A 27,722-nucleotide genomic window follows, 5' to 3' on the forward strand; every position below is an offset into this window, starting at 1 on the left:
ATAGGTGAAATTTTTCCTTTTGACTTGGTGTGTTATTTTAACAGGCATTTCTAATTTTTCTACTCATTTTAAGATCTCTTTTATTATGTACTCTTTCCTTGTTCATGAATTTCGAGGATGCTTTAAATACATGAATGAGGAAATGAAATAGTAGTATAGCTCACTTGTAATATATGATATTTGAAAAGATAGTGAGCAAAAACTGATGAGAACAAAGTGTTGAAATGGTGTGAAATGGACTGGTACCAAATGAAATTGGTATAGGGAGGAGTGAGAGCCACCCTGAGTCCTGGAAAGGAAGCGAAGCATGATGGAAGTTGATGGAAGGTAATGGAGAAAAGAAGGGCATTAGCCTAACATTACCAAGGTGATTACCACACTCTGGTGCAAAATAATTCATTGGAAACACTTTTTCTCATCTATTTCAATTTTCCATGCAATTGGTCATCTGACAGCTACAGTATAGCTTCCCAAGTTCCTTACTAAAGAGGGTTTTCTGAATGATTTCAAATGCATATTAGTAAGGGTCAAGGAACAAGAAATTAAAATTGCTCTGCTATTAGTTTGTAAGAATAATGGTCAAGCATGCATAATCTCTACTCAAAACAAATTTAGGGCTGTTTCTTTGCTCATTTTAGGGTCTATGTCCAGAATTGGGATTATATCTGGAGTTTGCTGCCTAAATAGTTTGGGATAAAGTCCACAATTTACAGTGAAAACAAATACTTACAAGGTATTCTCAATTTTGTAAAAATCAATGAAAGAAACTGTGAAAGCTGCTCCTAAGCAAGGACAACTGATGTATTGTTTTTGCAGAAGGACAGGATTTACCTTTCACATGATATCATTGATGAAGTGTGAAGTTATATAGAGAGCTTTGTACACTAAGGCCATAGACAATAACTGTGCTTCATTACCCCAAGAATGGGCCATATACAATGAATAATTACTTGGGCTATGAATATTATTATCCAATATTTGGTACATGGCTGGATCAAATGACACTTTAAAAGGATGCTGTCAGACTAAAGTTGATAAGCTCCAATTCTTATATTCTACAAGATTTTTGGCAAGAACACATGTATATAAATATCTTATTTGGAAATCCTATTTTATCTTATTTGGAAATACCTCTTTATGTGGAAATAATTCCCAAGAGGGGAGTATGGGAAGAGTCTAAATTTAGTCACGGAGGCTTTGAATTACTAAAGTTCTCCCCCTTTCGTAGTCTCCTGAAAACTACATACATACAATGTTATACGCAATGACATAGCATACAATGTCAACTTTTAATAGTAAAGAATCTTGACGTATTTAGTGAGTAGTAACTCTGCTGCCTTGAGCCTGAATGCAGGGCAGGGTCATTTACTACCCAACTTGAATATATTGAGATGAAGAGATGTGCATAAAATATTAAACTGCATATAACAATGGTAACAGCTATTGGAAAAAATGCCAAAAGTTTCATATTTGTGCATAGAAAATGCATGAATTATTAAAATGAATAGAAATTTCATAAACTATATTTACCAATTAAGTTTACAAACTGTTTTCTCTTAGGTTCTAGAAAAAAAGTTGGAGAAAAATATTATGCAATACCCAGAAAATAATATATATTTTTTAGTTATTTCAAAATTAACAATACATAGTCATTGAAGAAAATTTAGAAGATACAAAAAAAAGAAAAAATAAAAAGAATTTACCAATTTTACCAGTTAGAGCTAAAATTTATAATATTCACTTGTTATTGCAAGAAATAAATCTTACTGAGAATACCTAGGTTATTTCTTTGTAAATTTAGGAGAATATCCACGGTGAATTAAAATATTGTGGTACTGTACAAGAAATATTTGTATGCTTCTGCTCAGTTAGGGATTTTTTTTTTTTTTTTTTTTTTTTTTTTGGTTATGGGGGCCACCCTCAGTTAGGGCTTTTTTTCTGATCAAATTTTACTAAAACTTTGGACCTGGACTGAGAGAGAAGCCCTTAGAAGTTATGCTGTGACGGAATATCTGTTTCATGAGAACTCTATAGACATTTACCATTCCAGAGGTGTTTATATTTCAAGGAGGTATGAGATCTGAAACTATGTGGACATCCCCTAGGATGGAAAGCTAGAGACACTGGTCTCATCTTTCCAAGGTTAATAACCTAGGATCCTTCCCAAGCTAAATTGTTTACGCTAGGGAGCAAAGGCTTTCTCTTTCTCAAGAGAAAAGAAGTGACAGCTGTTCCTCTTCTATTTAACCAGTCAGATTAATCTTTTAAGAGTTGCTTGCCTGTAGTACAAAATCCCGTACATATATAGTGACATAATCTGCCTCTCATCACTTTAGGTAAAGAGGAAGTTGTGGCCTGGGGAACTAAAATGATTATTTACTATAAATAATCTTTTATGCTCTGGAAATGTGTGTTTGTGAGATAGATATATATATATACTATACACATATATATTTCAACAGGAGTTTTCTGGTAAGAATTGAACTTGATAGTTTTTTGTCAAAATCGTTTCATTCTTTTTTTTTTTTTTTTTTTGCGGTACGCGAGCCTCTCACCGTTGTGGCCTCTCCCGTTGCAAAGCACAGGCTCCGGATGCGCAGGCTCAGCGGCCATGGCTCACGGGCCCAGCCGCTCCGCGGCATGTGGGATCTTCCCAGACCAGGGCACGAACCCGTGTCCCCTGCATCGGGAGGCAGACTCTCAACCACTGCGCCACCAGGGAAGCCCCATTTCATTCATTTTTTGAATGAATTTGTCAAATTCATTCTTTGTTTTGTCAAGCTATTTATTCTTGATACCCAATTGATTATAGGGAGAGTGTGAATATGTGAATAATAGTAGTCATTATTGTTGAGCATTGGATTTAATACTTGGAATTTATTAGCTCATTTAAATTTTGTTACCAAAACAAATGTAGACATGCCTACATTTTAGGCACTATTATTATTGTCTTTTTATAAAAGTGTGAATTCAGCCTTAGGAAAGCTAAGTAAGTCATCCAAAGTCACACAGTTATTTAAAGGTGAAAATGAGACCCTAAACTAGTCAGTCTGGTTCTTCACTATTCTAGCTTTAATTTAGCCATACAACATCTGATAAGAAATTGGTGCAACTATTTTTTTTCTTACAGATATGAAAATGCTATATTTGTGATGAATAAACTGAAAGAAACATACTGATTTCCAATTTTTTTCCAAGTCACTTTCTCTCCATATTTTATAAAATGGTGGACTTTACTGAATATAATGGTCTTGAAGTGGTTTCAAATTATATTAATTCTAAAGTAATTTCCCCCATCCAACCTAAAACTTACATCCTTCTGAAGTTTCTTTTACAATTAGAGGCATTAATACCCACCCAGTTAACTAATCTAGAAACAGAGTAGTCAGCATTGTTTCTGAAAAAATTTAATACTTATAAATATTTGTGGGTATGGGAAGATGTCTACTAATCCTTTGATATTTTCTCACTGAAAGAGTGAGTCTGAGGCACGTTCTGTATCTTCTTTGACCAATGAGATACAGCAGAAATAATGCTACGCCAGCCTGGTCTAGCCTGGACCAGCAGCTTCCTCTTAATGTTTCTTGAACATTGCTCTTGAAGCCATGTATCTCCATGTATGGATCCCAACTACATTCCTGCAGTGATGCCATGAAATTTGGAGACCCCTTGAAGAGGGAGAGAGCCTCATGCAACCCCAGCCTTCCCGTCCTCACAAACAAGGGACCAGGAGTATAAATGGAGTCATTCTGGACTCTTCAGACCATATAATACACTAACTGAACTGAGTGATATCATTCAATGCCACATGATGCAGAAAAATCATTCAGGTAAGAATTTCCATAATTCTTGACGTACAAAACTATGAGCTATAGTTAAATAATTATTGTTGCAGGGTCATTAAGTAAATGTAATTTAATCATCTGTTCTGAAGCCAGGCTACCTGTGTTCAAAGCTGGTTATGCATTTAACTAGTTTTGTGAATTTGACAAGTTATTTCTCTATCTTATGCCTCTCATTCTTCATTCACACCTCATACTCAACACATCAATGAATCCCACTGTTATTATATCAAAATATATCCTTAATTCAACTTTTCCAATTATTTCTATCATTACTTTCATGTTATAAACCACCATACTTTGGATTTAGATTATGCCAGAGGACTTCTAATTCTTCTCCCTGATTACTTTCTTGACCTCTACTTCCACCATGGGCAGCAAATATGTGTTGGATAATGTTATTCTTTGGCTCAGAAACTTCCAATGCTTCTTTATCTCATTCAGAATAACATTCAAATTCCTTAACGTGGCCTCTAGCATCCCAGAAAATGTGGCCTTTTGTTATTCCCATATCTAATTTCCTTTTCTCCTTCTTTCATTTACTTTTCAGCCATACTGACTTTTTTGCTCTTCTTTATTCACCCTGTTTTTCTACCTTGCAGCAATTACACTTGTCACTTCCTCTTCCTGGAATAGTCTGTGTTGTATGATTTTTCATTTTCTTTTTAAATTTTCTGCTCAAATATTAAGATACCTCCCATGTCTACCGTCCAAGAGACATCTATTGTACCTTTGAATTTCTCTATCCACTTATTTTATTTCTTTTCAAATACTATTTCATGACCTGTCTTATTATGTCTTGTTTATTGTTTCTTATATCCACCCAAGTATAACCTTCATAAGATTAGGAATGGTATCTATTTTGTTCATTGTCAGTGAAGTAAATATTGTATGAAAGAATGGACTTTGTATATCAGAATAAAAAACAATAAAGGTTCGTAAAATAAAAATAAAATATATCTATCTTGACGAAACCACATGGCATTTGTCTTGACTGAAAGAGCAAAAGTGATTTTATCGGGCTTCCTTGGTGGCGCAGTGGTTGAGAGTCCGCCTGCCAGTGCAGGGGACAAGGGTTCGTGCCCTGGTCCAGGAAGATCCCACATGCCGCGGAGCAGCTGGGCCCGTGAGCCATGGCCGCTGAGCCTGCGAGTCCGGAGCCTGTGCTCTGCAACGGGAGAGGCCACAACAGTGAGAGGCCCGTGTACCACACACAAAAAAAAAAGTGATTTTATCATATATTATATTGAAAGTAATCTGTATGAAACTGGCAAAAGCCAATTATATATTAATGACACTGCCCTTGTGTTATTCTTATTAATAATTCTCATTGACCATAGAGAATACTGGATTCATAATATTCAGAATTGCACGCATTTGGAATATAAATTTGCATAAACTATGCTAATAGCTAATACTTTATTTAGGGAAGCCAAGTCCTCACAAAATAATATATTAGAGCATTTGCAAATATGCCTATGGTTCTCATATGAAGATAATTTAATACATTTCACAGGTGATATGATTTTTGCAATGTATTAAAGCACATATATTAAAAATAGCATTTAAATGGCGCACAAATGAGTGTCTTGTTCCTGTTGCTGTTTGTTATTTTAATGGCATTAATATTTATTAGTTCATCTTGCCTACATTTTATATTTCTCAAGTGATATGAAAAGTCTTTAATTTTCCTTTGAAGTTTGGAAAGAGACAATTAAGAACCACAGGAATCAAGTACCTCCCTCTCCAAGAAGGAATAGAGAAGGAATATAATTTGACAGGTAAAGAAGCCTGGTTAAGGACATCCCACAGATTTGATTAAAACTTTCAAGATTAAATCTGTTCTTGTCTCTTTATGAAACTGGCATTGAAGAAAGAGCTGCCGTTTCTAGGGTATGATTTTACAAAGATTTAATTTATATTATATGCTATTCAATATTTGAACAGCATATTAATTATATGCTGGTCAAATATTGTCATTGAATAATACATCTCTGATTAGAAAAAAACAACTTGTGCTGTGGAGCATGTGGGAAAATTATTATCTGGATAATATAATTAATAGCCTGTCCAGAGATCAGGGATCAGGATGCATGCTGATATTTCAATTCCAAATACTCCATATGAAAGATGGACTGCTCAATATATCTTTCATGTAAGAAGTTTATGAGGTTTCCTTAATAACTTATCAGGTTGTGTAAGACCTTATCGTGTGAAATATCTGGCAATGCTTCATTTCAGCTATACAACCATGGCCCTGCAACACAGCGTAGCTAGCGAATGAAGTGAGATAGCTACATTCATATTCTCACTAGCTCTTGTGCAAGAGAAAATAATAGCTTCTATTGTATCTTTGACCTTCTGTCCTGGTTAGTATTCCACTCTCTGGTAAATGAAATATCTCTTGGAATAAACTATAACAACTGGTATGATAATGCCTTTTTAATCTAAAATTACACAATCTTTAGTGTTCAGTAAGTCAAATTAATGGAATTTATCTAAAGGATTCAACTCAATTAGATACATCATAATCCATCTTCCAAAGCAACAACTCAAGACATTATAACTATGCAACTATAGAATCAAATTACTGAAAACTCAGTTTATGTATCCAACCAAAACTTTATGTAATAAGGTCTCCTTCAGTTTACAAATTCATGATCCTTCTGTTATAAGGACAATAACTTTGACGTTCTAGCAGTAGAACATACATTTTCTTCTTCTTCTTTCTTTTATTGGAATAGTGAACAATTTTTCACTGCTTATTTGTAATCTTTGAAATAAAAGAACTGGACATGTTTTCAGATATAAGTCTCACATAAAATTCCCTCTCTTCACCCCTACTTTGCCACTGTCCTTAACCCAAGGTACCCTATCAATCAAACAGTATTCTTTCCAGTGATGCTATATTCCATCCTGCCCTAGGACTTATGTGCATATTTTCCCACTTCTGAATACCAGTTCTGACCTAAGTAATACTGAGTTGTGATTTCTTTCACTTAAAACAATTTTGGCAAATAAATTTGAAAAGGTGATTTATGTATGTGTCTTTATTTTATGTGTGTTTATTGTATGTGTCTGAAAGCCAGTTGTCCCTTCAGCCAGTTGGAGAGTAAGACTATGTATTCAGGAACTGAGGGAAAATCAAAGACCATCCAGACCTACTGTAACAAGGATTCAGCTTGCAACTCTATCGATCATTTGACCTTCATAATTTTCCTCTCTGACAATGGATCACCATGGTGTTTGGGGTATCCAGGGATATTGTAAATGTATAGCCTCACCAGACATCCCTGTTTTGTTTTGGATTTCACCCGAGCACAGTCATCATGTTAAGTGCTACATATTTCTTTAAGGAAGCTGAGGAGAAATAGTTAAAGCACATACACTTTGCAATATAGTCCCTAAAGGGGATTCAGTCTTTACATCATTCAAGGGACTCTGCATGTGTGAACTGGCTCGTCTGGAAATTCAACGTGGGACACTGATTTTCCATTATGTTAATTCATGTTAGATCTCTAATACCAGATCTAAAATTTTTAGTATACAGAATAAGCAATATTTTACTAGACAGTTCATTGACAATGATGTCAACAAATTATATCATTGAATACCTTAATTTGCTCTGCTGTCTATTATTGTAATTTGCCTACTCTGTCTCTGGTTTGTAAGTGCTGTTACTTGAACTCTGTGACTCCAGGGTCACATTGAGGCAGGAAAAAAGTGGACTTCAGCCTGGACACTTACAACTAATCTCCTGTTTGCATTTCCTGAAACAGGAGATAGGTGGGCTCCAAATTAGGTATTACAATCAGCCTCCTGTTTGCTCTCCGAAGTGGAAGTAACAACAGAAACAGGGTAAATAGCCAGGCTTTGTCTCCTGTGGACACCTTAAGATAACAGTCATGGCAGGAACAGAGAGGGGCTAAACCCTGTTTGAGTATAGGATCAAGAGGTCATATATTTCCCATCCTTGGGGCAAGTGAAACATTGTATATGTGCAGAAAGGCTCCTTGGGGGTCAAAAAGGAGGGGGAACCACCCCATAATATGTGATGCTAAGGGCACCCCATAGGTCTCTGGGCTGGAATCCATCTTGGGAAAAAGATGTGCACGCATGGTGGGGAGGGTCCTAGGGCAGGGCAGGTGTGGAAAAAGAAACCAGATAATTGGCCAAAGGTAAACAAAGACCCAGAAGAACTGACCTATATAGATGACTTAATGGCCTCTTTCTTGCACGCCTCCTCATTAGGGAGGACGCCCACACCTTTCTCTCCGGGTGTGCATCTCTGCCTTGCTTCTATCTTAACTAAACCAACCGTTTCTCTGTGTGCTCTCCCACTTGTTGTTGTGCTATGTCACTAATAATAAACTTTGTACCTATTTTTACAGTTTTTGCCTCCGTGAGAAATGCATTTTTCACTGGGGGCAAGAGCCAGGGGGTCCGGTGGCCAGGATTCCTGGTTTTCATCCAGGCTACCCGGGTTCAATTCCTGGGCAGGTAATTAAGATCTGGCTTCACACCACCGCTCACTGCTGCCTCTCCGAGATAACATCATCTCTCCCCAAACCCCAGAAAACTCATTTCAATATTGCTATCTACCACTATAATCTTTAGCTTTCATAATATAGCCACTATAGAGTTTTCCAAAAATTCTGGGGCTCTCCTCAATATATCAGTGATAAAGACACATCTCATGAGTACTCAAATTTATATTGGTAGGGTGTGGCTGAGGCTGTCACACATGACAAATGCCCAAATTCCTAGCCTAAGATTGTGAATAAATTCTTTAACATTATTGCCTTGTATCTTTTTTTATTCTAAGCCACTATCATAAATTCATCTTGATCCAGTGTTGTGATATTTCTGTCCTGTTCTAACACTCTTAGAATACATGCTCATCCATAATCCCAAAGTTTTACCACCGTTCTCCAAGGTAACTGTCTTAAGTGTTTATTGAGTATTCAATTATGAAGAGGCTAATCTCCACAGAGAAGGAAAGCTTGCTTTTGTTGACAAGAGGACTTAGAGTCTTTTGAGAGTTCAAATTATTTAGTCATTATAATCTTCTCAAATCCTCTCATTCCAAATTTCAGGCTCTTACTTTCTCTAGAAAAAGGTCCTGATTTTTCTTTTTTTTTTTTTTTTCTTTCTTTTGTTTTTTTGGCCATGCCATATGGCTTTCAGGATCTTAGTTCCCCAGGAACTGAACCTGGGCCCCAGCAGTGAGAGTGCCAAGTCCTAACCTTGGGCTGCCAGGGAATTACTGGTCCTGATTTTTTGAATAAGAGACCCAGTGATGCTTTGAATTCAACATGTGTCGTAATTCTGTAAACCGCAAGATCAAACTTTGAGTCTGGTTTTCAGATCATTGTTCCTGTGATTACAGCAGATAAGATATCCCACCCAGTTAGTAAAGAAATTCTCTGCTCTCTGATTTGTGTATTTCAAATCTTGAGTCTTTCATTTTCTTTCTGTACACTGCATAGTGCAGGAAGACAGCCATCCAACTTGTGCTTATATTTATTATTTCCTTCATAGTATTCCAATACAAAAGGCAGTTTGTTTCCCAAAGTGCTGCCTTGAAAGGGGATAAGTTAAATAATTTGTTTCATAACAGAAGCTACATGCCATGAACTATCAGTATCCCATTGTCTGTTAGCAACATTTTTATTATGCTTCCTAATCTAACCCAATTAAGTAAATAATCTCAGATTTCTATCTTGTGGTTAACTTTCTAATTTCTTATATTAAATACTATATAATTTATGAGGAGTTAGGAAAACAAACACCAATGTAGATATTTTAAACAAAAAGAGATTTAGTACAGGAAACTGAAGTTTTTCACACATGTTTGAAGAGCTAGAATCTGCTTCTGAGGATCTGAAATGGCTGATCGACAGAAGGGTCCCAAAAGGGGTAGGAAGACTTAACCTCCATGTCTTCATGTTCCAAATTATTTCCCTTAATTGTAGGGATCTATCTAGAATCCTGCTAGAAAGAGAATATGAGAAATGGAATTCAGGTTTTTTTAACGTTTATGCTCATATGAAGTGCTCTGAATGAATGGGAAAGTACTGAGTATCAACAAACAATATCTGACACAGTTCTCTAGGGTACAGGTTCTGATAATAGCCACAGGGCAGTCATTACATTTGTTCATGTTTCTACCACCCTCCTTTTCAGGTCCCTATTTGATTCTGACACTAGACAACTATTTTTCTTTCTTGAAAGAATATGTATATATGTAATAAATCTCTCTCTCCCCCCCTCCTCTCCCTTTCTCTCTCTGCCCCTCTCTCTTTCCCTCTCTCATCTATTGTTAAAAGATAAACTGAGAAATATTAAAAGTTTTAAGAATATCTTATCAGTTTTCAGCTGGGACAAACAACAAATATTCCATGGCAGGACTGAACAACCCCATGGACACAAGGGGCATCCCCAAAGAGGCTACAAAAGACACTTCCCTCTCAAGATCCAGAGCCACTACCGAAGACAACCAAAAGAAAGACAATTCCCCTCAGGGCTGGCAACAGAAGGATTCTAGCCACCAATGGAGTGCAACCCACATCTCTGTCTACATATATTGGGGAGCCCCCAACCTAACAGTCGAGCTGCCTGAACACATAAGAACCCACGTGCCCCAGTCAGGCAGAAAGCCAAGTCAAGTTCTCAGGACACAAAACGAGACAAACAAGAAGGCGATAGCTATCCCACGGAGAGAAAAGGTCGACAACCAGTGGGTATCCGAAAGCAAATTCACAAGTCACGCTTCAAAGATTTAATTCTCACACATGCTTTTTGCCTGCCAATCTGAAAGGAACGGACGTGAAGGTTTCCCTCCCTCTCGCGACCAGGCACCACAGACAGAGGCCTAGGAGAGCTGACTTTTATAAGAATTCTTACCCTTTGCCGGCTTCTTCCAGTTTCCCCAGGATTCTGCAGGCTCCGGAGCGCGCGGGGCGTCCCAGCGGGTCTCATGCTCGTCACAAGCAGCTGAAGAGGAGGGAAAATGGTTTTCCCTCTACGCTTTGTAGTGAGCTCTTGGCTGAGACCAATTTTCTTTGAGGCGCCTCCTAAATGGATAAACTAATCTAGGTTAAAGGTTCTCTCCTGTGGCCACAGTAATTCAGGATTATCTTGGGTAAGATTGACGTCCTTGTTCAGCCTCAAAACAAAATTATATTCACCTGACGCCTTTCCCGTGGCTCAGTCCAGCTTCCGTCGTATTCAGTCTGACCCGGAACCAGTCCCCTTTCTAACTCGTCCGTGGTCGGAATCTCTACCCGGCCCGCTTTCTAAATCGGACCCGGTCCAACCTTAGACCCGGTCTGGTTTTTAAGTCAGACCCAGTTCAACTCCAGCCAGTTTCTGGACCCGGTCTGGAAAAAAAATGTTCAAAAAAGCCTGAAAGCTGAGACAAAAGCAAAGACAAAAGCCGCAGAGGCTCCGCGAGGGACGGACCCAGCACCTCCTGAGGCGGGAGAGGCGGCGAGCTCAAGGCTCAGCAGGTACCGTGTCTGGTTGCTCGTTGCTCCTGGGGCCGTCAGGGGTCTCCTTCGGTCCCCGCTTCTTACTGTTACTAACAGAACTGTTAAAAGATAAACTGAGGCATAGAAAACATTTTAAGAGTTTAGTTGAGCAAAAGTCAATTTGAATCGGGCAGCATCCAGTCTAGAAGATAGAAAGGAGCTCCAAGGAGCTGTTGAAAATGAAAGACTTTTATAGGCAGAAGGGAGCAGGAAAGAGGAAAATAAAGGAGGCAAAAAAGTGGGTTGGTGGGCTTCCCTGGTGGCGTAGTGGTTGAGAGTCCGCCTGCCGATGCAGGGGACATGGGTTCGTGCCCCGGTCCGGGAGCATCCCACGTGCCGCGGAGCGGCTGGGCCCGTGAGCCATGGCCGCTGAGCCTGCGCGTCCGGAGCCTGTGCTCCGCCGCGGGAGAGGCCACAACAGTGAGTGGCCCGAGTACTGCAAAAAAAAAAAAAAAAAAAAAAGTGGGTTGATTATTACAAAGTTGGTTGATTATTGCAAAGTTACTTTCTTCTGGCAGATGTCTTTTGGCAGTGGTTAGGCAGATGACCTCACTAGTGCTGATCTGGTGATTCGTGATTGACCGGTTTAAGGTTCCATTTCTGAGACAGCCAAAACTATAATTAAGTCTCAGTTTGGTGACATGGGGCTTAGCATAAGCAACTCCATTTAGGACCTATTGCCTTGTTTTTAACACTATCAATATATATTCAAGCATGTTTAAGTAGTCCTGGCTATAGGTTTTCTTCATTATCTTGATCTGGAATCTATAACCAAGATTATTTATTTTCATGGCAGTGAATTAAAATGCATATTAATAGCCCTATTTGAGGAAATTGTGATGCATAGAGTTCCAATCAACTGCATCTTATCAGTATATGTCTAATCTAGATTTGTCATCTGGCTCCAGGACCAGGTCTCCTTTCGTTTCACAGCTGCCACAATACTGGCAATAGGGGTATCATCTATATCCAGGTTTAAGCATATTCTAAGTGATTACATAATGGAAATAAAATCTACCACTCTTTATATCCTTCGTTCCTTCTTTCAATAATACACTTTGCCTGATTCTGTGGAATATAAGATAAAGAGGAAATAACTCCTAACCTCAAAGCATTTAATTTCAGTGGTGTGAGACAAATAAGTAAATGACTATCTTAAAACAAAATAAGATATTAGGACAAGATCATGCATAGAGTGAATAGAAGAAAGATTCCTAACCTAGATGATGTTGTTTGTGGAAAATGTTAGATATGACCTTTCAGGAAGTCATATCTAAGCTGAATCTTAAAATAACAGCGGATTATACCAAGTGAAGAGAGAGGGTTGTGATAAGTGCACTGCTCAGTGTACTGCTTAAGAGAAACTTCTATGTAGAATATAGTTGACAGCTCCAGCTGACAACTACAGATCCCTGTGGATCTACTATTAAGTTCCTACCAAAGTCACATTTCCCTCTGGCTGTTCCCAGCTAATGATTAAGCACAGCAAGTTCTTTAGTACTTGTCCCTTTCTGCCAGATGTGGGATTCCGGGAATGAGCAAGATTTGCTTAAAGAGTCCATATTGGTCTGGCTGAGATATTCTTAGAACTTTGCCATAGTCTGAATTACTTCCTAGCCAATCCTTCTGTTTCCTCTCTCTTTTCACAAGTATAATATTTATACTGTGATCTGAAGGGTCTCCATACTACTCATTTTGTCCTAGTTTATCCTTTATAGGCATTCCCACAAAAAATATCTATCATATTTATTCTGTCTTGGTGTCAGCTTGCAGACAACCCAAAATGGCACAGCTACTTCTGCGAATGTTAAGAGAAAGGGATTTTAAGAGTGGCTGATTTATAACCCAGTTGGTCATGTTCCAAGTGAATGTGGGACATGGATAATCTCTGCCACAAGGTGGTAGTCCAGTTGCTAAGGATTTCATCATTTGGTGACCTGTGAAATCATCCTGGTGAGAGGACACCTTGCCAACGTGATCATTCTAGCATTTGAAACATATGGGGGACAATGATGGCCAGAAAAGTGGATGCCTAACAGAAGGATAATGAAAACACTGCGGTAGATTAACAAACAGTTAAGGATTATGTTTGAAATCCAGTCTTTTCATAGCTATCATATTAATACGCAGCTGTCTTTCAGGTATCAAATATTCTTATCCAGATGTGAGTACAGAGTACATAATAAAATTCATTATGTTCAATAAATAAAAATTAACCTTGAGTACAAATAATTTGTATTGGAAAAGTAAAAGTCATTACATTTCATTGGCTCATGAGAAAAATTTTGTGGAATTTTGTCCTAATCTTTAAGAAATAATTTATTTTCCTTCTTAGTTATGGACTAATCTATATGTAGACAGGGTGTGTGTGTGTGCATGTGTGTGCACATACACACATTCACACATACATGTGTGCATGTGTGTACTATTTGGTTTTTTAACTTAGAATTAGTTCCCAGAACCTTAGGTAAACGTTTGGTTACAAATCCATCATTCTGTATCACACATTATAAGAAAATTTTGCCAGTTCCAGAAACAAAATGAACTTAATTCACTCATGCTCAATATGCTCTTCTTCCTTAGAACTTTCATCAGATGCATTCAGAGCACACCAATATTCCTGTCTTAAGCCTAAAACCTCAGATGTTTCTCTACTTCTCTCTTAGCATCAGAGAGCATCCTTATCCTGTTGTGTGTGTGGGTTTTTTTTTTTTTTTTTTTCTGTGAAGTCTTTTGGCTCTGCCTTAAACGTTGTAGTTCCTCAAGTGTCAAGATTACCCAGAATGTAGTGAAGATTCAATATAGTATGGCCTGTTCAACTGTAGTGAGCTTTCTGGTCAGAATTTATCTTGGGAAATTCCTCAACTTCTTTAATAGTTTGAGGAACCCCCATACTTTCTGATAATAGCCAGTCTAACAGGGGTAAGGTAATATCTCATTTTGGTTTTGATATGCGTTTCAGTGATGTTGAACACCCTTTCTTGTACCTGTTAGCTATTTGTATGTCTTCTTTGGAAAAATGTCTATTTAGTTCTTCTGCCCATTTCTTAATTTTTCTTTGCTATTGTGTTGTATAAGTTATTTGCATATTCTTACCCAGCATATGACTTGGAAAAATTTTCTTCCATTCCATAGGTGGCCTTTTATCTTGTTGATTGTTTTAATTGTTGTAAGTGCTATGAAAGAGAAGTAGAAGTTGTGAAAATATGTCCAGTTGAATCAGGGATAGCACTGTTGAGGGACTGACATCAAAATGGAGACTTGAAGGAGTAGAACATGCCACTGTAGATGGGAGTGTGGGGTTGGCACATTAATAAATGTTTGTAGATAACTTGAGAAGACCTTATTTTCCCTTTTCAAATAAGGACTATACCTTCTTCATATTCGTATTCTATCCAGTGTTTAGCCAATATTTAGTCATATTTTTCCTATAATTTCATATTTAAGTTAAACCTGTTAAAGTAATTATGAAGAAGTTTATTTTGAAAATACAAACAACACCTCATATCCCTGAAGTAGACAGAAGTAAAGAAAGAAATCATACAGAATATCTGCTACGTAACAAATGTATGGTATGATAATGCTTTGAGGTAAACAGAGAGAAAAAGAGAGAAATACAGGGAAGTCATACAAACTTTTCAACTTTCTCTGTAAAATGTTGAAGAGGTGTTATCTATCTGACTTGAAGAAAGAATGGTAAAAAGTGAGGCTTTATGTAAGATTAACAGTCTGTGACTACCATATTTGATGATCGAGTTAGCACTCATAAGACAAGAAAAATAGTTAATATACCACACTAGAGAACTCACTGTCCAGTGAGTCAGGGAAATGGTATTTTAATTTATACTGCACCCTAACTCTATGAATTAGATAAGAAATTTATTTAATTTATAAAGTTTGTTAATTAGACTAGAATAAAATATTTCCAAGGCAATTTAAAAAAGTAGTTGGATGTTTGAGGAAACTAATACATTGTTTCTCAAACTTCAATGCACCAAAATTCTCCATTATGTTAATGGGACCACATCAGACCTAATGATGTTTTGGCATACCTGTTTGATAACATTTGGTGTAGAGAACTCTGGGTTGGATTTCAGTGAGCATCTAGGAAAATATTCCCAACAATGGAAATGTGAATAGTTACTAACAGACTATACTCTTTAGAATTAATTTAAAGGAATCATTTTAGTAGTCGAAATGAGTACGTAATGACTGCAAGTACTTTTTCCAAGTATTTTGTTGTAGTTAAAATATTATTTAATAATTTATGTAGCTACTCTGGCATCAGTGAGGTTGAGCATAACTCCCACTTAAGTGTGGGCTGTGCATAGTGACTTCATTCTAAAAGGTATGGTATATAAAGGGGAAAAAATTAATTTTGCAGTGGAGAAACCTGACAGACACTACCTCTATCAACTGTGAACACAAGCAATGATAAGTTATGTTAATAGTATGTGTCTTTATATGAAGATATGATGTGATGAAACTGATACTTAACCCCTGTGATATTTCTCCCCTCCCCTCCCATCAAAAAAAAAAAAATCAAAAGAAATAAACCATAATCCCAGTCTAATTGCAAAAAAATCAAAGAAATCCCAATTCAGGGACATTCTACTGACCGGGAGTCCCCAAAACTCTTGAGGTTATAAGACAACAATTCTGAGGTACTATCACTGCCTAAGGAGCCTAAGAAGACATGATGAATAAATATGATATCATGTATGGGATCCAGGTGCAGAACACTAGATAAAAACTAAGGAAACCTGAATACAGTATGGACTGTAGTTAATCATAATGTATCAACAGCATTAATTATAACAAATGTATTATACTAATGTAAGATGTTAATAATAGGAAAAACAGTGCAGATATATAGGCATTCTCTGTTCTATCTTCATAATTTTTTTTGTAAATCTAGACCTATTCTAAATAAAGTTTACTTTTAAAAACATTATTTGCTAACTTAATTAAACATATTTCTCTGTAGCTATTGCATAAACAGAACCATAATCTTGCTAGGATATAAAATAAAATAAAGGTATTGTGAATAAATTCATGTTAATTTTAAATGAAACCTACTTATAAAACTATAGAATACAAAGAACTTTACATTCAGCAAATTTTCCCAATGAGTTAGAAAACATCATATTCCATAGATAGGAATTAGGAAAGGCTGTCTTTTTCAACTACATGTTTATGACCTAAGCAGACACATTCTAAGTACCAGCATTTATATCATAAGGTAAAAATATTCATATAAAAATTTTAATTTTATTTATTACATTTTAAAGCAAGATGTAAATTAGTGATAAAAACACATTTAGCCTTTGGCAAACAAGTTATAAAGTGTATTTCAGTTCATTATATCTTTTTTATAATTCATTATAGCTATAACATCAGGAAGCCCTGTAGCAATATTTAGGCTTCCACTTTTCTAAGATTTCACTGGAAGATTAATTACTTGAGTTTTGGGGTTAAAAAATTAGATTAGAAAATAGAAATCATTAAAATATCCAGCTCTTACTTTTGGTCTATGAACTATTTGTAAAGGCAGAGATATCCACACTCCAATTAGAAACCCCCAAGATGAGAGGTAAACTCAGCTTGTACCCATATATTTCCTCTTAAATAAAGTATATTTTAGAGATGTTTAAATATTTCTTTGAAGGTAAAGTTTCTTGGACATATTTATTACTGGGAATAAATAATATTAAGTTGTCATATCCAGCTGCATCCAACTTCAGTTTTGTGCTGATGCTTCTTCTACTAAGTCCAGCTAATGACCCATGCCCTGTAGTATATAATCAATACAAGGACAGGAATAAAGACGCAGATGTAGAGAATGGACTTGAGGATGTGGGAAGGGAGAAGGATAAGCTGGGACGAAATGAGAGAGTGGCATGGACATATATACGCTACCAAATGTAAAACAGATAGCTAGTGGGAAGCAGCCACATAGCACAGGGAGATCAGCTCTGTGCTTTGTGACCACCTAGAGGGGTGGGATAGGGAGGTTGGGAGGGAGACACAAGAGGGAGGGGATATGGGGATATATGTATATGTATAGCTGATTCACTTTGTTATAAAACAGAAACTCACACACCATTGTAAAGCAATTATACTCCAGTAAAGACATTAAAAAATATACATAGTTCAATGTTAATAAAAATGAGGTGGGAAAAACCATCCATTCATTTGCCATTTCATTCAGTTCATCATTTTATTAAGTGACTAACTCTTAATATCTGCCTACACCTTATTTTGAAAGTTTTCTCAACTCTTAGAAAACTCTATGAGGCTATTTTCATATAAATTATAGAATATTTTGATCTATGTATATTCTTTATAACAATTAGTCCAGGCTATCAATATTATTTGTAACAAAATGACAAAAATATGCAATAGAAAATAATCTGTTCTAATAAAATAAACTATGGCCATTAAAATTTTAAGTATGAGTGATAGGTAGTACAATTTTCCATGCGTGACAAGTGATTATTGTTATTAATCTGTGATATAAATACCCTTCATGCTATGTGACCTTATTTTCAGCATAACAAAAATCTGCTTAGTATTTGTATCAGTAAAGACTGTTCCACTTGTGCTGTAATAGCATAAAACGCTAAAGTTTCAGTGACTGAAAACAATCAAAGATTCATTTCTTACAATGCAAATTTCACCGTGGGTCAGCTGGGTGCTTTGCTCCACATCATCTTCATTCTCATCCTCAGCTTTAAAGAATCTTCACTGTGGGATATTGTTGTTTACCATCTCAGCGAGAAAGAAACAAAGGGGTGTTCTGGCAGCTCCAGTTATATGACTTTACCCAGTGCAAGGGAGAATGTGTTCAGTTTCCCAAGATCATTCATAGCCTTGGTGATTCCCTAGAAGGATGCACAGAACTTAGCATATAGTTGTATTCATGGATAATATTCATTATAGTGAAAGGATACAAAGCAAAATCATCAAAGAGGAAAGATGCATGGGGTGAAGTCCAGAGGAAACCAAGCATAGCTTCCAAGAGTCCTTTCCCAGTGGAGTTACATAAGACACACTTAATTCCCCCAACAATGACTTGTGATAACACATGTGAAGTATTGTCTACCAGGGAAGTTTATTAGAGACTCAGTGTTCAGAGCTTTTTTGGGGTTGGTCACACGAGTACCGTCTACTTAGAAGATACCAAAATTCCAGACTCATAAAAGACAAGTAGGTGCTCAGCATAAATCATATTGTTTACTTAAAAGCCGAAACCTAGCAGACCATCCTTATCTGTTAATTGTTGATTAGGAACACCCTGAGATCCAAGTTGCCAGATGCCAGCCAAGGTCCAACCTTGCAAGCAAGCCATTGTAAGGATAGTAGTCTCAGGTCTGCTGTGTTAATTCTTTTCAGTACAGGCAGTAAGAGAGCTTAATCTCCACTGTACCCAGAATAATGAGAAAACTGAATTCAGATAAGCATTAAAATCTCTTCTTCACTGTTACTAATTGTACCTCTAGGGAGAGTTCAAGTATAACCATATGAATTTATAGTATTTACATTTCTTTGAATAGTGTTTTAGCAAAATATAGTAGAATTTTTCAAGAAAAAATTAATATATTTGGCAGAAGAATCTTTTAAAAAACAAGATTTAGGTATATTAATCAAGGTGTAAATTCACAAAGGAAATTAACTTTAATATTTCATGCTGTACAAGTAAACAAAGGGGAAGAAGAAGATAGAAAAATATCTCGTGTTAAAAAATCTGTATCAATATTCGTATTTACATATGCATATGCATAAACATGTATTTACTTATACATACATAGAATATTTTAGGAAGGATACATATAAGAGTGAAAACAAATATTGTGAAAGGAAGAAAGGACTGGGATATGCAATAATAGAGAAATTACTTGCCAATATATGCAGTTTGTTCTATTTGATTTTTTTTATCCTCATATATTACTTTTCAAATAAAATTGTTTTTTTAATCTCAATGGGAGGAATAAATGTGAAAATTCCTTCTCTATTTTTATAAAATCCTACAGAAAGCTTTTTAATACTAGCTGATATTGCTTCAATAATAGATGGATAAAGAGAACTTACCAGCAAACCCCCAGACAATATTAAATACATAACTCAAGGGAAGATAATACATAATAAACGAATTCAAATTGTGGGGTGTGATGATGAGTTAACAGTTTACATGTTCTTAGAAAAGTTAGAACAATATCTTTCTGTGTCAACCTGACACTTTATTTCCTAGACCCCCCTCAAAAGGCTTCCTTGCCCTCAAATTTTAAATAATTTATCTGAAACATCATCAATAAGATATACTAGCATTACCCCTCTTACAAAGATTTATTGGGCTGTGCCCTAGATCACTATTAAAGAAAGGCATGTACTTTTCTTCTCATCTCCTTTTTGTTCCGTAAATTTTCTTCTTCCCTAAGCAGAATCATTTCTGCATGCATGTTGCCCTCTTAAGGACTTGTATTCCCAATCATTTCATTGAATTTATATGCAGATGTGTAAATCTTAGAGGTGAAAATAACACAAGCTAAAGTTGGTGATCCATATTAAAATGTCATACTCCCACCCTATAAAATAAACAGAGGTTTTTGAAAATTATTCTGTTCCACACTGGCAGGCTTCAATGAAACAGAAGCACCCTAATACATAATTAGTGGGAATAGAATTAGTTAATATTTCTAGAGATTTAATTGGCAATCTAAATATAAAAATGTTCATCTCAAGATTAATAATAAGAAAATAAGAAATAAAGAATAAATTAATTAAAATACTGGTTTTCAAATACTTATGAGGGCCTATTTTGTAAACAATTGAAATAACAAAAAGAATGGATAAATTAAGGTATATATTATATGGCATCTTTAATAGTGTTTTCTAGACTCCTTAATGCCATAGAAAATGATCAAATATAATGTTAATATTGAAAATCAAATACAAATTTTTATATAAAATCTGATCCCATTTAATTGCAAAAGATAGTATACTGATGTTTGTGTAATAAGAAATACTGGAATAGTTATGTGGATAGTGATTTCTTTAGGCATTAGAATCATGAGGTTTTTTTATATGTACATTTCTATACTTTTAAAACTATTTACAATAATGACATTATTTTCAGAAGTTAATAAAGTAATTAAAGATGAAAGGAAAATTATTGTAGCACAAAAGGATAGCTTTTACAATTGTAAGGAATTTAGTAATAAACTTAATTAGGATTATGACATTTAGAGAAAATATTTAAGAAAATTTGTGCTTCAATGAGTTATAATTTCTATACACCACAGTGTCTGGAAATGCAACTTTTATTTATATAAAGTCCTTCCTCTAGTTTTCTCATGTTCATTCATTTAGACTTAGATTAGTGATTTTCACAATATAAATTAAAATAGCATAATTGTATATTTACAGTATGATACTAAAATACCATCAAATAATTAAGGAACTAAAAAAAAATTAAAATAGTTTTAGCAAAAAGTTTGCATGTTTTAAGTATTCTGCATACTAAACTCTTCCCACGCAAATTAGGGCTGCTGAATTATACCAGCACACCTTCTTTCTTACAAAGACAGGAAATATTTAGACACTGCTCAGTACAACATTGGATTCTACTTCTAAGGTCATCTCTAAATCTCAGCACTCATTAGTCAGTGATGGATAAAAAGTGACTACAGTAAGGTAAATTTAATTCAAAATAACACTTTTACCTTATTCTAGAATGTTTTAACATATTTAGAAATCTCCATCTTCTCTTCCTCCTGTCCCAACCACCTGATTGTGTTCTGTGTTTTAAAACACAGATTAATGTGGAGTGGGAGAGAGAGAGAGAATCTGTGTCACTTCTCAATGGTTAAGAGAGGGCAAGCATCAGCTACAGCAATTTAGAGGAGTAAAAGCATGTTTCATTGTGTTGCATAGCAGAGATATTCAGTTTGATGGAAAGCTTAGGAACCACAGTGTTTAAGCTCTTCCATTAAGAAGAGAAAATGATGACACTGAACTCTGAACCTGGACCTGACATCTTCATCACTGATTTACAGTAACGTCTGTGGAGGGGGAGGTCACTGTGCTGGATAAGCTACTAATGTGGCTTAGGGAGAAGGTCATTTGTGTACACTGTAACTTCTCTTCATTTTAGGAGCATAGAGAATTTGGAAAACAGAACTTGACATTTTCAGAGAATTATTACAGTGCTAAAGAGTTCAAAGTGTTTATTCTTGATACCTGGAAACTAAAGTGCTTCTTTCTCTGAAGTTTTCAAACAAGATTGCTGTATAAAGTTTAATCAGCATTCCATCAAAATTACTCGTGTGGAGGCTGAGGCTAGATAGCTGAATTTTAAAAGATTCCCATTCTTGGGTCTTTTGTAACAAAGGCAAATGAAAGTAGAAGGTTAGAAACAGACAGAACTTAAATGTATTCTTTGAAAACTTTTCTCTTCAGTGTTGCAAACACAAATACCGTTCATTGTTCCATTTGGATACCTTCATTATATTAGTGATAGACTGCTAACTTCTCAGGGGGCTCTGTCTAGAGTTCTGTGAACACACACACACACACACACACCACATTGCATTAAAGTTAAACCTAAATTTTCTTTCCAGAGTATGAGTAGTCATTTGCAGCAGCTTTTCTGGCTACAGATGTCAGCATAAAAATCAAAAGATAATGAAGAGATAATAAATGAAAAAGAAATACAGAAATAATGCAAAGAGCTCTACTTTTCCTCCTTTTCGTGTTTGTCCTGATGTGTCTCCTAAAACCATGGGGTTATTAATAAGACTTTATTTGTTTCTTGCTATCCTTTAAAATATTTCTTTCCTCTGGTAAATTTTATGGTCTCTTGTTGACTGGGATATGCAATAATAGAGAAATTACTTGCCGATATATGCAATATAGTCCACAGTATCTTCTTACTATTAGATATATTATGTTTTGTTCATATAACATTACATCTTCTAGGTTATATCCTGGGCTGTCCTATATCAATAAAGATTGAATAAACATCATTGTTTCTTCAGTTTGTCATTGGGCACACTTGCAAATGTGTTTGTAAGAAAAATTTCTAGAAGTTGAAAGGCTGACTCAAAGGATGTAGATATTTAAAATGTTTATAGATATTGTCGAGTTTTATTCCAAGTTGTATTCATTTCTTTTTAATACTGTGTAATATGCCATAGTCTGTATCTGTTCACCTCCTGAAGGACATCTTGATTGCTTCCAAGTTTTGGCAAGTATGAATAAAGCTGCTGTAAACATATGTGCCCAAATTTGGGGGTTGACTTAAGTTTGCAACTCCTCTGTGTAAATAATAAGGACTGGGATTGCTGGATTGTATGTTAAGAGTTTTGTAAGAAATGGCCAAACTGTCTTCCAAAGTGTCCGTACCATTTTGCACTCCCCTCAGCAATGAATGATAGTTCCCATTATTCCATATCCTTGCCTTTGGTGTTGTCAGAGTTCCAGATTTTGGTCATTCTAATAGATGTGCATTGATATCTCATTGTTGCTTAAATTTGTATTTCTGTGATGCCATATGATATGGAACATCTTTTCATAGGCTTTTTTGGGTTTCTATTTTCAAGGAAGAAGAAGTGAACAGATTGTTGGATAAATAAACAACAGAGTCAGCATACTTAATCTAGGGAGACTTGATATATTTAAATTATTGTGTCTTTCTATCCAAAATCAACATATAGCATTCTATTTGTTTATTCTTCTTATATAGCTAAGTAGAATTTTTTGTTTGTTTGTTCACATAGAAGTTGCACACTTCTTGGTACAGTTTTTCCTCTAGAGATTTATCTTTTTACGTTGTTATATTGAAAGAGCTCTTTTCTTCCTTTCAGTTTTCTAAGCTATTAAAAAGCAAGTTTAAAAAAAATCTGTTTCTGTCTCTCGATAGATGGATTGATATATGTGTGTATGTGTACATGTGTATATGACATTTGTACACACATTCAAACATGCATATATATATATATGTGTGTGTCTGTGGAAAAAATATATATAATGAATATTATATAGATTTTAGTGTAATCAACCAAAAAGTTAAGAAAACTTTTGTTGCCTGTATCATTCTTTTCTGTTGACTAAACATGCTTCTAGTGTCAACTCTGGCACTTTCTAACAAAACATTTGATACAGAAAACCTGGTTTTAGAGGTAAGCTTGTCTGGCTTTGAATTCTAGCTTTACAAGTGCATGGCCTTGGGCAGGTTACTGAACCTTCTCTGTGACTCAGTTTCCTCATAAATAAGATGGTATGATTATAATAACTATCTACTGAGAGAGTTGTTAGGAAAGGGGATAGTTGTGAAGATTAATCCTCACAAAACTAATACACATTGTGTCAAATGATTTTTATTTTCCTTATTAGTAATAAGACTAATCCTTTGTCTTACTTTCCAAAATCTCTGTCTTTTTCAGTTTTGGGGACTCATGAAAAAGATGAAAGGTATAATTAGAGTGATTGAGTAAATGTTAAGATAATATATTCCCGATGATTATAACTGAATACAATAATTGATAAAAGGGAATATTAGCCAAGTACTGTTGAAGGCCAGATAAAGGATCAGTTCACTTTTTGGAGTGTCAGGGAACACTAGATAAAATCTGTGTTCGAGCTACCAATTAAAAAAAGGTAAATTTAAACAAAATAGGTCAAGTTGGAACTTTTCTCATTTTTTTCTTTTCTTCAGCTTAAAGTAAAAGTGCAACCTTCTGAAAAATCTGCAAAGGTAATTGAGGAGATACAATCCAAGTCCTTCACTTGCTAATGGATATGAAACACTTAAAGTTGCCTCATCTTCTCTATTTAAAATATACAATGGATGTGCTTGAGATTTAAATGATGGAATTTGAATTTTCAAATACTTTACATATAGTATGTCAGAATTTTCTATTCTGTTTACAAAGAGCTTATAATGGGAGTTTTCACTAACTGAGAGAAGAAAATAAAACTGCTTCATCAGGGTCTCTGGGTCAAGCATTAGTACAAGCTGAGAGGTATTCAGGTTGAAGTTGTGTTGAAAAGACCACATTTCATGCTACCAATGGCTGAGTGAAAAACAAAACAAACAGACTCCACATCACAATTTCCTTCTACTTGGAGTAATTCTCATACCTTTCTTCAGAAAGTCAGCCTGACCAGACACATTGAAACTGCTGCTGAGCTTGGGCCAAAAATTTATGGGATGTCTTAAAATGTTTTGTTTGTTGGTTTAATAATCTCGAGGGTATATTCCAAGAACAGGAACCCCCTAGAGAAGTGTCAGTCAGGTTATGAGAGACTGTTTCCACTCTGTGGAAAATATTATTTCAAAAGGCCTTTATAAAAAGGGAAATAGAAACAAGGTAAAAAGGCAATGTAAGAGGGGAAAAAAGGATATTAGAAAACCTTCTTTTAAAATATCAGTTGAAAGAGGAAAAAGGTAGTATCTCTACTGTGCTTTTCATATCTATAAAACATTGCTATCTTTCATGTCTATGATACATGTCAATAAAATAAAACAAAATGAAAAATAAAAATCTTGGACTTTTTAGAATCCTGAAAGTTTTAAAACTCAAATGAAAACCTGTCTAGCCTCTGAAGGAAATTTTTATTAAATGGCTATAAAGTGGATATCACAGAAGTTTCAGAAATTCTCATGGTATTTCTTTTTACTAATTTTATCAAACTTTCCCAGAAATATTTAATGTCAGCAAAAGTACTCACCGGCATACTCCACCATTGAATAGGGCACCACATAATATACAAAAACCCGAAAACTATGGACACCATGAAAAAAATAATAGAAGATTATCAAGCAAACAGAGAGGATGAGCAGAGTTAGTTTTCAAATTCTACCTCTATCCATCAGAAAGTTTTAGGGTGGACTCAACACAAGCCTGAGGGTTCTATTAATGTCACTAAACATGGTAATATCTACATATAAAGATATTTCTGCAGTTTAATTTTTCTATTAAATTTCAATTGCATAAAGTGTATTTTTAAATAAAAAGAACAATAATTTTAAAATAACAAAAACAGCAATTAGATGGAAAGAAATATTTTCAGACCTTAATGATGGTAAATGCTGGGTCATGATAACTCATATTCATCATGGGTTTTGGGTCTTGGGAATCAGTATTTTTGTCTTTTTATCTTATATATTTATTAAATATAAAACATTTTAATGTGTACATAAAATAAATTGATTTGAGAAATTCTTAGCAATGAAACAATCTTCATAATTATTATTATGGTAAAAATATTTTCTAAGAATTGTGGTTTGCTATTATAATTTTCTTATGCCTTCAGCCACATATATACAGATGTCTTTTTGCATCTCTCTAGTGTTCTATCATGTAGAGGGTCATAGCACAAGCCTATTACTTTAACCTCATATTTACTTAAAAATACCATGAAGCATAGTGATTATTATTTTCTGAGCATACCAGAATATACTATTCCACAATTATTATTAACATACTAGACCATACGCAAAGAGAATAAAACTTTCTTTTCTTCCTCATTAGTTCTTATCTATGGCATGGCAGTGGGAAAAGTTTTAGTCAAATGCACAAAGTTTAATCCCTTAAAATATTTCAAGCCATACATTTCTGTATAATTATTTAAACAATAATTTTGTTTGTTTTTTATTCCCCCAGTTTGTTTAGAAAAAGTATAAAGGAAGCAGGGTCTTTTATACCCTTGTGATGTTGGAGATGAGGGGGGACTCTTTCGTGGAACCGATGGATTCTCTCTTCTATATGTGACTTTTCTTTTGAATGTCAGAAGCTCTGATTAATTCTTCCTTTCTCTTTGCTTTCATGCATCCATGAACTTTATCCCTTCAAAGCAAATAGGTTTTGGCTAACTATGCAGTGTATCAGTATATGTAAAGGCATATTTTTTTTTCAAATTTTACATGTATATTCCTTTATACTTTTTATTGGAGATTTCATCTCATTATTTAACCTGAGTCTGCTATCAGTATACAAAAATAACAGTAACACAAAGGAACTGATCTAGAGGTAAATAAATGTTATCCAAGCATCCATTATGTGATAGTGGTGCTTTCATATCAAGAGCTAAATTAAAAATACACCAAAAGAGGGGGCTTCCTGGTGGCGCAGTGGTTGAGAGTCTGCCTGCCGATGCAGGGGACACGGGTTCGTGCCCAGGTCCGGGAAGATCCCACATGCCGCGGAGCCGATAGGCCTGTGAGCCATGGCCACTGAGCCTGCACGTCCGGAGCCTGTGCTCTGCAATGGGAGGGGCCAGAACGGTGAGAGGCCCGCATCGGCACAAAAAAAAAAAAAAAAAAAAAAAAATAGGCAAATTTACACAGTCTTATGACAACAATGATAAAGAATACTGGTAATTTAATAGGGGCCTCTCAATAAATTACATATTGATAGTGGCGAGAAAAAGAACAGCATTATAAAAGAAATAAACTGCATTCATTATAGATTTATAATATCTAAGACTGTATTGCCTCAAATTTATCTTTATTCCCTTGGGAATATTAATCTTAAATTATGCAAATTTCAAAATATGTGATGAATGTTCTAGTATTTATTCATTTCAAAAAATGTTAATGTTGAACACTAATATGCTATGCTTAAAGATACAGGTTTTTAAAAGAAAATGCTATATCTGTAGATATGAATCTTAGTCAAGAACTTTAAATCAAGACATAACTGAATATATTTTAGAATAAAAATTCTGATAATCAGAAAAATTTTAATTGAAAATATATTTTCTGTTTTCGCAAGCATTGAAAATTTCAATTTAAAAGTTAAGACTAGAAAAGAGATAATATCAAATTAAGTAAAGATAATGTTGCTTATGTTATACTTCCAGCTTGGAAAAAGAATACTGACATTCCACCTCTAATTTGTGGATATCACAAGGGTATAGAGACAAGAGCAGTTGTCATTTATATTTATCTTAAAATTTTTGAGACATAGAGGACTCTTCAGAACCAAGATACAGGTAGAACTACTCTTCTTGTATAAGCAGTAATTGGAGGCAGAACACCTTTGCAGTACTGTTTATAGAGACATAAAGACTTCTACCGTACTGTTGACAAATTGCTGCTTCAAGGGGAAGTTAAGGTAAGGAGCAGAGACTTAAGTTTTTCAACTAAAGAAATAATGTTGATATGAGAAATTTACCAGTTTCAAGAATCATATAGGTGAAGAACAGGATGCAAATATAATGATAAGGAACTGTTAAAAAGCAGAAAATACTACGAATAGAGACTATATTTTAAGCCAACATTAAGGGTTTGTTTATTTGAGGAAGTTTTCTTTTTCCTACCAGTATCCTCTTTATAAAGAATATT

Source organism: Neophocaena asiaeorientalis, unplaced genomic scaffold (assembly GCF_003031525.2).
Source record: "Neophocaena asiaeorientalis asiaeorientalis breed wild unplaced genomic scaffold, Neophocaena_asiaeorientalis_V1.1 scaffold335, whole genome shotgun sequence".
Lineage (NCBI taxonomy): Eukaryota > Metazoa > Chordata > Mammalia > Artiodactyla > Phocoenidae > Neophocaena > Neophocaena asiaeorientalis.